This window comes from Artibeus jamaicensis, unplaced genomic scaffold (assembly GCF_021234435.1).
Source record: "Artibeus jamaicensis isolate MK-2021 breed Jamaican fruit bat unplaced genomic scaffold, CSHL_Jam_final scaffold_286, whole genome shotgun sequence".
Lineage (NCBI taxonomy): Eukaryota > Metazoa > Chordata > Mammalia > Chiroptera > Phyllostomidae > Artibeus > Artibeus jamaicensis.
This window is the reverse complement of record NW_026522034.1, coordinates 14,989,508-15,000,019: the sequence shown is the minus strand read 5'-3', so window position 1 is coordinate 15,000,019 and position 10,512 is coordinate 14,989,508. Positions and strand designations below refer to the sequence as shown.

Below are 10,512 nucleotides of genomic sequence, written 5' to 3'. Positions count from 1 at the left end.
AATGTGTGTGTGTGTTTTAGACCACTTTTTATATCTAAATAGTACTGTGTAGAGTTTGAATTTACTTAGTATGCCTATCATAAGACCTTTAAGATTAGTATCACAAGAGAAATGCATCCACATTTTTTGGGGTGAATGTAAGATTTCAGAGAACAGGAAACATATCTGAAATATTCCTTGATGTCTTACATTAATAGAAGAGTATTTAATAACTTTTCAAAAATAGTAGGAGCAAATACCTTCAGAAAATTTTGCTAACATTTTTCTTACCTCTTTTTTTATTCTCCCCTCATACATGAACCCAGAAACAAGTAACTTTTCTGAACATTAGAAATTTGTTTCTATGCCAACATAATAGTGTGGTAGTGGAAAAATAATTTTTCCTTTCACCTTTTTAAGGTTTCTTGACTGCACTAATATTAAATTTAGATGAAGCAGATTAACAAGAGAACATGTCCAAATTTATTATATATGTATATATAAAAATTCAATTTGAATTTGAAACCTGAGGACTCATTGGGCAATTGAGGCTTATGTGCCATTCTGAACTTAGAGGGAAAAAGGGATCTAGGACTTCAAAAGGAAAATAGACCATTCACTTGTAGATGAATACTTAACTTTCAGTATGAATGACTATATTTGAGTTGTACTTTTTATACTTTAGTTGTAAATTTAACACAATTTGATAAAAATGAACCTTATGAAAGTGGAATATTGTGTGGAAGAAATATTTTACTCCTGTTTAAATCAGATATAATTAAATGATACTTTAAAAATTTAAATATCATCAGGCTTCATTTCTTACAACATAACTGGTGCTCTGAGACAAAAAAAATATGGCCCAAATGAAAGAATACATAGTCTAACAAAGAACTAAACAATGAGGAGATAGACAAGCACTGGTCATCAGGATGCTCAGAGAAATGACTCAGTATGAATGCAAAATAGAGGAAAAAGTAAGAGCTATGCAAAGTGAAATAAAGAAAAATATACAGGGAACCAATAGCAAAGGGAAGGAAACCAGGACTCAGATCAATAATTTGAAACAGAGGAAGAAATAAATATTCAACTGGAAGAGATTGAAGAAATAAGAATTCAAAAAAAAATGAGGAGAGCCTTAGAAACTTCTGGGACAACTTTGAACATTACAACATCCAAATCATAGTAGTATACCAGAAGGAGAAAAGGAAGAACAATAATTAAAAATTTATTTGAAAAAATAATGAAAGAAAACATCTTAAGTCTGAAGAAGAAACTAGATATGCAAGTCCAGAAAGCTCAGGGAATCCCAAAAAAGTTGGACCCAAGAAGACACACATTAAGAGACACCATAATTATATTACCCAAGATTAAAGATCAGGAGAGAATCTTAAAAGCAGATAGAGAAAAAGAGAGAGTTACCTACAAAGGAGTTCCCATAAAGACTGTCAGCTGATTTCTCAAAAGTAACCTTATAGGCAAGAAGGGGCTGGAAAGAAGTATTGGAAGTCATGAAAAGCAAGGACCTCCATCCAAGATTACTCTGTCCAGAAAAGCTACAATTTAGCATAGAAGGGCAGATAAAATGCTTCCCAGAAAAGGTCAAGTTAAAGGAGTTCATCATCACCAAGCCCTTATTATATGAAATGTTAAAGGGACTTATTGAAGAACAAGATAAAAAATACAAACAGGAAAATGATAACAAACTCATAAATATCATCAATTGAACCTAAAAAAATAAGAGCAAAAATAATCTAAGCAATAACTAGAACAGGAACAGATTCACAGAAATGGAGATCACATAGAGAGTTATCAGCAGGGAGAGGGTGGAGGGAGAATGGGGGGATAATGTACAGGGGATAAGAAGCATAATTAGTAGGTACAAAATAGACAAAGGGAGGTTAAGGATAGTGTAGAAAATGGAGTAGCCAAAGAATGTATATGTATGACTCATGGACAATAACTAAGGGGGGGGGGAGAATGCTGGAGGGAGAGGTTACAGTGTGGAGGGGGAAAAAGGAGAGAAAAATGGGACAATTGTAATAGCATAATCAATAAAATATACTTTAAAACTTTAAATACCATCAGCTTTTGGAATGTATCCCTATTAAACTCTCTTTCTCAGAAAACTATAGTATAAAAATGATAAAATGAATTAGAATCAAGAAGGGACAAAAGAAAATAGTGAATTTAAAAATTAAAATAGTGGGAAGAAAATTATATTTAGTATAGCAATAGTATGCCCTGATTAAAATCATGCTTGATGACTCTAAGCACCTTTATCCATGTTAGAAAATAAAGATTAAATTATTAGTGTTTAAAATAAAATTTTGTTTGTTAAAACAGTAACAACTCTTTAATTCCTAAAGCTAACAGAAACTCAGAAAATCTACTCTTCTTGACCCTAAAAGATTTATGTTGTCTATTTCTGTAAATGTCTTTTAAACTGATAAGAACAGATACTACACTTGATCTTAGCCAAAAGGTGGAGAAGTGATCTGTAAATGTCTTTTACATTCTCCTTTCTGTCTGCTCATTGCTTTGACCTACCAAAGGTGGCAAAGTAGACCCTTGTGTTACATATTCTGGTGAGTCGGTGGCTCACAAATCTGTTGTGAGTTTCATATTTTTCCTGTTTCAAATTTCTATAAAGGAAAAGCATGTTTGACCTCCTTAATCATTTGATCTTCATTAGACAAGTGTCCCCTCTTGGTACCATAATACTCATAAATCCCTCTTTATCACAGGGTTCTTACCAAGATTAATTGAGATAATGTCTTTAAAATTGCTCCCAATATGAATGACATTAAAATGTTGTAGTTTGTATTAACATAAACATAAGTAATATTAAATATAGAAAAAATAAAAACATTAGAATTAATAATTCAAAATTAAGAAGATAGAAAACCATAAAGGGAAGTAAAAACACTAAAATTAAACTAGAAATAAAATAGTGGAGTATTGAAATGATAAGTACAAGTGCTAGAATATTGTTAATATTGCTATCCTGATTAAAACAAAAAAAATACACACATTAAATATTAGAAGTGGGAAGAGAGATATAAACATCTACCATTTAGGTCACAAAAAATTAATATTAAATGTTCTTATTTTAAAACAATGAAGCACAGTTTCTTTTTAAACATGTGTGACTTAGGCAAGTCATCTAATATTTTCTAGCTTTATTTTCTTCACTTAGAAATGGAGTTAACAGATCTCTGACCATTGCACATATCCTGGCCTATAATAGCTATCCAATATATTATAAGTAATAAATTTTACGTTATTTTTTGCACTTTATTAAATTAATAACTGAATATTTAAAAATAATTTTATTGAAATATAAAATTATTACAGGAGTAGTATAAATATTCCTATAATATCCCTATAATATAAAATATTATAGGAATAAAATAAATAGCAAATATTTCAAGTGTGCATTTTGATAAGCTTTATGATTTTGTTAAACCAACATTTGTTAATAGAGCCCCGGAGTTCCAGGTGGTGAGCCACAGTTCTCAAAGAATACAGCAAGAGAAACTGACTTAGTTTATTTCTCACAGGCTCTGGAGGAGGTATACAGCATGTCCTGTGGTGGCACATAGGGGAAGTCAAGGCAGGGTGCAGGCAGAGAGATAGGACCTGGGGCACATGCCAGTTTAGGGACCCCACAGCCCACTTGCCCAAGCAAAATGGATGCCTAGGTAGCAATATCATGGAATAGCTCAGCTAAGCTAAACTCTCAAGAAGTTATGACATACGTACACATAAAAAAATCATCATCATAGAGATAATGAATATACCCATCATCATCAAAAGTTTTCTCATGTGCCTTTATAATCATTTACTTCCTTGCCTTCCTGAATCTATACCCACGGCTTGCCTGAATTATCCCTAATGCATTTCTGTCACTAGACCTTTCTTTTCATTCTTTTGAAATTTCATATAAATGGAATCACATACTATTCACTGGTTTTCATGCCTTTTTTTATACAGCATAATTGTGTTGAGATTAATCAATATTTTTTACACATTTCAATAGTTAATTGCTATTTATTCTTGAGCAGTATTACATGGCATGGATTTCATAGTTTATCTCTATGTGTACATGTTCATATACATTCAGCTTGTTTATACTTTTGGTGGATTACAAATAAAACTGTAATGAATATATTTTTGTATTATATGAGTTATGGTCAAAGTTCTATTTTGTTTCTGCTTTTGCATATAAACACACGGCAGAACCAATTGTTGAAATATGTATCATTTTACATTAAATTTCCTTGCATTTTAAGTGAAAATCAGTTGTGTGTACATGAGTGAGTCTATTTCTATATATTTTTTATCTATTTTGCTAGGTTCATGCCCAAGCCACCCTTTGTAATAATGTCACAAAATCAAGCATTCCTCCCTACTTCTTTTTTTAAGATTTTATTTATTTATCTTTAGAGGGGAAGAGAAGGAGAAAGGGAGAGAAACATCAATGTATGGTTGCCTGTCGTGCCTCCCCTGCTGGGAACTGGCCTGCAGGGAACCAGCATGCAACCCCGGCATGTGCCCTGACCAGGAATCGAACCACGATTGTCTGGTTCTCAGGCCCGTGCTCAATCCATTGAGCAACACCAGCCAGGGACTCCTCCCTACTTCTTTTCTTTTCAAAATTGTTTTGGATCTCCTAGGTGCTTTGAATTTTACTTGCGGAGGTGAGAATCAGTTTGTCCATGTCCATTATAAGATTTTGACTGGGACTGCAGTATAGTTTTAGATTAATTTGTGGAGAAGTGACACCTTTAACATTAAGTCCTCTGACAATGAACATGGTATATTTCTCTTTATCATCAGGTCTAATTTGTTTTCTCTTAGTTACATATTGTAGTAATGAAAATACAGTGTCTTCTTTTTTTTTATTAGAAGCCTAACATCCTTTGACAGCAATTTCCTGAAATGAATTCCCGCTATTTAAAATACTCAGAGTGGGTTCTATTTTCCTCTTTTGACCTTGATAGGAACACTAACCAACTTGTCGATTTCTTAGCTCTTTAATTAGAAGCAGCATTCTGAATAAGTCAACCTGAATTGTCCCCCAAAGTAAAAATCAAGTTGGTTGTAATAAGAGCAGTGATCATAACATTTACTTGGACTTCCTTCTAGTGTAAATAAACTGATTCTGATTTCAAAGGGAATAGATAGAAATTGGAAAAGATAATTTAGAAAACAGATAATTTTATTCAACTATAGAACAAAATATGTGTTAAATTACTTAAGCAGCTCTTGATATTTCTTTTTATATGACAAATATTCATCTGAAGCACTAAGAAATAGTTTGCAATTTTAGGACGTTAGAATAGCCATATAAAACAAAAAATATATATTTTTGTAGTATTGAGTTCTGGACCTGAAAAGATGGGTACAATTTTGAAAGTTAGAAATGAGAAAAATACTTTTTATATTAATGGAATTGCTTTTAAAAGCTGCAGGTTATAAAATTTGAGGTTATAAAATTGTCTTAAGCTATGCTGTGGTCTAATGGGAATTGAGGAAAGAATGATGTGAGACCAACATATTATGGATCTATAATATTTTGCATAGGAGTTTCATTTTATTCTATTGGGACAATCAGCCATTAAATGGTTTGTTTTGCAAGTGACTAACAGAAGTGTAAGTTTTAGGACTATAATCTGGGATCAGTGTGAAGGATAAGAGGAATAAGCACAGGCACTTTGCTAGAATTACTTCAAATGAGGGGACTGTTGATGCAATGAAAATGGAAATGGGGCCCTGTCAGTAATTTGCTCTACAAGAAAAGATATCCAAAATATATAACTTTGACAATACTTTGCTTTGGGATCTGACCTCTCATTCTACGAATTCCATCATTAATCTACCTCATTGTATTTCTAATTGTATACATACATGTATAATTAAAATAGCGTATTTGTAATGTATGCATTTATTTACATGGTATTAGTTCAAAAGTTGTGCTAGTCTATGCTGGTAATTTTAATTTAATTGCTCAAGCACTTAGCATCCAACTAAATATGAAGCTATACTTTCTCTTAAATACTTAAAGCAGACCCAGAAAACTTATATTGACAATGTCATATTACATTTTAAATAACTGTAAATTATAAGTAACTGAAAATATGTTTAATATTTTGAATTTTTTTAACCTTGACTTTTTTGGCTTCTAATTAGTATGAATTAACAAGGTGCTTGCTGTAAAATTTATTCCAATTTTTTCACTAATCAAAATTCATTCTCGCCTGCTATGGTGGTGTGGTTTGGTTGATTGGATATTACGTTCCCTGTGGTTTCTCCACTCACAGGTCAATTAACTCCTTTGCTTCAACTTCTCTGTTTGGAAAATGGCTCTCTTATTGCTTGTAATTCAGCTTTCTCACAGGAGTGCTATGAGGTATAATGAAGGAGGAAATGGCTTTGACAAATTGATATTGAATGGAACTGAGGATTCAAGGATCTGTGATGTGCACCTGGTCTTGCTAGTTAAGAAACATTGTAAATTAATCAACTTCTATACCTAAATTGTCCCTGTATAAAATAATGAAGTGATTTTTTCTGTTGTTTTTGGAAAGAACTTAAGTACTGTCTGTGTAAGAAGAAATGAAAAGAAAATAATAGCCAAAAGTAAAAAAATAAAGAACATTTAAATTGGGACATTGAAAGAAGGGGATTTGGGGAAGAGGAAAAAGAAAGTGATGGTTACAAGTTGAGAAGGAACATCAGCAAATCCTGTACTTCGTGAGAGAGAGAACAGGACTTGAGACTGACTGGTTTTTCCTGAGGCAGTTGTAGGCATATTACAGTAAAAATTGAAACTAAAAAGCAAGATGTGGAAAGGGCTGTCACTGTGAATATGTGAAAAGGTAGAGTAAGCAGAAAGCTGATCTCCTTCAGAATAGCTTGGCTATCTGTTCATTCTTCTCCAGCAAATGAGATGAAAAAGAAAATGAGTTGAGGATAAATGAACAACTATACAAGGAGAGCAGACAAGCCACCAGAATATCTAAAGGCTATGCTTCATTGGCAGATACTCAAAATAAATAGCAGCGGGTGAACCTTTGGATGGTTTAAAGGGTCTGTGGGCCTTTCATGGGTGCTAGGTATAAGAAAGCATTCTGTAAATTGCAGAAATGCATGGATATCTTTAAAAGAACTATTGGAAGGAACACGATTGGATTAAAGAAATACAATTTTGTGTTTATTTATTTATTTTACTTCCAAGCCTGTCTGCCTTGGCATTATGAAGTAGGGCATTATTGTGAATAATAATATTATGAAGTATTATGAATAGGTAAAGTGTCTTAACCTATTTAGAATTTTATCATTTCTCAGATAACAACTTCCTGTTTGAGAGAGTATCTTCATTGCTATTTATGAGATTTCTGGTGTGATTATAGGAACATGAGGTTAGACTGAATATAATAAGGAAGTTAATAATAACTCATTATTAATCACACTTTACTGTGGGGTAAAGAAAACCTATGACAAGTAAGTAATGGTATGACAGCAGCCACAAATATAGAAAGTGAAGAGTCAAGTAAATATGCTTCATACTTAAGTAGAGACACATGTCAAAAAAGATTACACCAGAAAGGGTTCTATGTTACATGTATTTATAGCACTGAAAATGGAGAAAACTGATGTATGACCACTACATCTTACTCAGATAAATTTGAAAGGTCATAGATTTGTATGAGAATTCATCAAAAATCACTGTTATGAGTGCATATGAAAAATTTTAGTCTTAAAAATTCATGTAATATTTCAATGGTTTGGTCTTTTTTACTGGGAGGAGTATTGAATGCAATTTAATGTCATTTTATGGTAATAACAGTAAAACAATTTTAAAATAATGTGTCTATTAGAATTTCAATTGGCAACTCTTCAGTGAAACATCATTAATATTAATCTTGCACTCTTACCTTTACCGCTTCCAAATGTTGTATCTTTTCCTACTCTCTGACTAGCAACTCCCAGATGCAGTGTTGCAACAAAGGTACTAGAGCAGTAGAGGACATGATTTTAAATCATTGATGGTTGATTGGTAAAAAAGAAATTGGTGGGATTGTTGCCTATTCCTTTTTCATGTTGATGATGCTCTGAGGTGGAATGAAGATATCTTTTTTCTTGGTCTGGTTTACTAAATGAATTTTGTATCTGGAAAAACATCTTTCCCCAGCAAGAAGCAACTTGGTCAAAAACCAAGTCTCTGATGAGACTCTAGCTCTTATGGGCACTTTGATTACAACTTTATGAGCTCCTGAAGCAATGGTAAGTGGTGCCCAGAATTCAGATTTACAGAACCAGCAATATAATAAATTTAACGATTGAAGTACTTAATTTTGTAATAATGTTGTTATGAAGCAATTGATAACCAATATATTGAGGAAAGGGCTGATTTCTCTCTAGCAAGCTTTAATCTTTTTACTAGTGAGAGAGAGATAAGTTTGGAGAAAAACTACTTTTCTAAGTTTTCATTGACTCTTGTTTTTCTAATGCCTAGTTATTCTGTGAGCCATGATGAGACTGATGGAGAGGTAGGTGGGAAAGCAAGTGGAAATGATCTTGAAGGATGGAAAGAAATGAAGGTGATTATGTTAGAGTTTGTAATGTAGGAGCTGCAAGCTGGGGAACTGCACTAGTATCCCTGACATTCCGAAAAACTGCCAGGAGGCCCAACATATGCAGGCATACCCTTTACTACCCACATTACAGGGGAGTGCACCAATGGCAGTGGATCCTGTGAGAGAGACTGCACCCTGCCGCCTGCCTCACTGCCTCTTATAGGATTGGTGCCCAAGGAAGTAGCAGTAGAGGGAATAGGACAGGCTGTGAGAAGCTTGATCTTCCTAGGATAAACGAAGGGGCCTCAAGCAGGCTGGTCCTCCTAGATACTGACTGTTTTTCTCATTCCTTATGGCTGCTGGCCAGGCAGCCATCTGAGGCCATGGAGGTGTCATGCTCTGGGTTATCCCACGGCATATGATGAAAAAGAGAAACAAAAGAGAAAAAGTGGTCATTTGAAGCTATAGGATAAAAGAAACTGGGAAAAGGAAAAGAAAGCAATAATAAAATGCCTATTAACTGTGAAAGTAGCACTACAAGAAGAAAACCATGAAAATAATTGAATATTATAAAAAATATCTTTGTTGATCTACCAAAATAAATAATGAAGGAAAGAGTAATCATGTGGGGAACAACGAAACTTCAAATAAGATTATTTTAATCGAGTTATGAGAAATGGAGTTTAGCTTGATGTTACTAGAGAAAAATTAAGGTCAGAAATAATCAGTTTTAGTAAGAAATAAGGTTCCCAGACATAGCTATGCATACGGTGAAGGCATATTTTCTCAAAAGCTCACTCCTACAGGAAAGCAAACCAGATTCCAGGAGGTTTTGAAAGATAGGCATGTCAAAACCAGCTCAGAAATTGGGAAATGACAATCTCCCAATTGTTTTTCTTAATTCAATCAGTGAAAATGGAAGAGGCAGAAAACTGAAGTATGGCGAGTTGGGGGAGTTTTGTTGACATGATATGGTCCCTTCCCCTATATTATAGCACTCGCAGTTTTGGAAGGAGCAATAAGTTCCCAGAAAGTAAAACATTTAAAACATTTCCCAAGGAAGAGGGAGCTCTTCTCTAAATGTAATAAAGATTTTTCTAGCTGAGTGTTAACCTTTTGGCAGGTGTTTTCAATGTATTTAGATTTAAAAAAAAAGAGAAAATCAACATACAGGGGGAAACTGTTGAGAATTTTAAATCCCCACCAAAAATATATATAGAAAACATTACTTTAAAAAAGAAAAAGACATACTATTTGAAGTTTTTAAAAAATATGTCAATTATATCTTCAAAACATAAAACTCAAATGATCAGATATTTGCATGAATTTCTGACAATGACGTATTTGACCTAAAATAAAAAGAAAATGTATCACAGAATTCTTCAATAATTTACAACAGTTAACAATGCTATTACACAGACAATAGTAGAACACTTATGTCTGAGTTTAGAGAGGCTGATAATATAACTGGGATTATGTTGTACCAGATATTAAGTTACTAATTTTTGAAATATTTAGTGTTGCACTAGATGAACTAAATGAACTGTAAATGACATACATATCAGTAAATGGCATAGAAAAGATATATATATATATATAATACACACACAAATATCTATATGTGTGTGTATTATGTATATACACACAACTAATCATTGCCTACAGCCTTTGATACAGTATTTAAACCTGAACTTAAACCACTGCTAAAGGAAGGGGAAGCAGTGTGTTGAACCCAGTGCTAGCCTACAAGGTAAGGCTTTTTTTAAGTGGTTGTATTGGAGAATATGACTTCCAGATATTCGATTTATGCATAGGCAGAGAAAGAGATGAGGGAAAAAAGATCATAAAGGAACTGAATATGTTGCTATTCTCAATTGTTGCAGTTTTTGAAAAGTATGTAAAAGGCTCAGCAATGATGAAAAACAAGACTATTTTCCCTTGTAAGTGA

At 33.2% G+C, this 10,512-nt stretch overlaps 1 pseudogene; it reads right to left on the bottom strand.

Moving 5' to 3' along the window:
- Positions 1-2,319: 2,319 nt before the first annotated feature.
- LOC119046209 (uncharacterized) lies at positions 2,320-2,477 on the bottom strand (annotated as a pseudogene).
- Between the last annotated feature and the right edge of the window lie 8,035 nt (positions 2,478-10,512).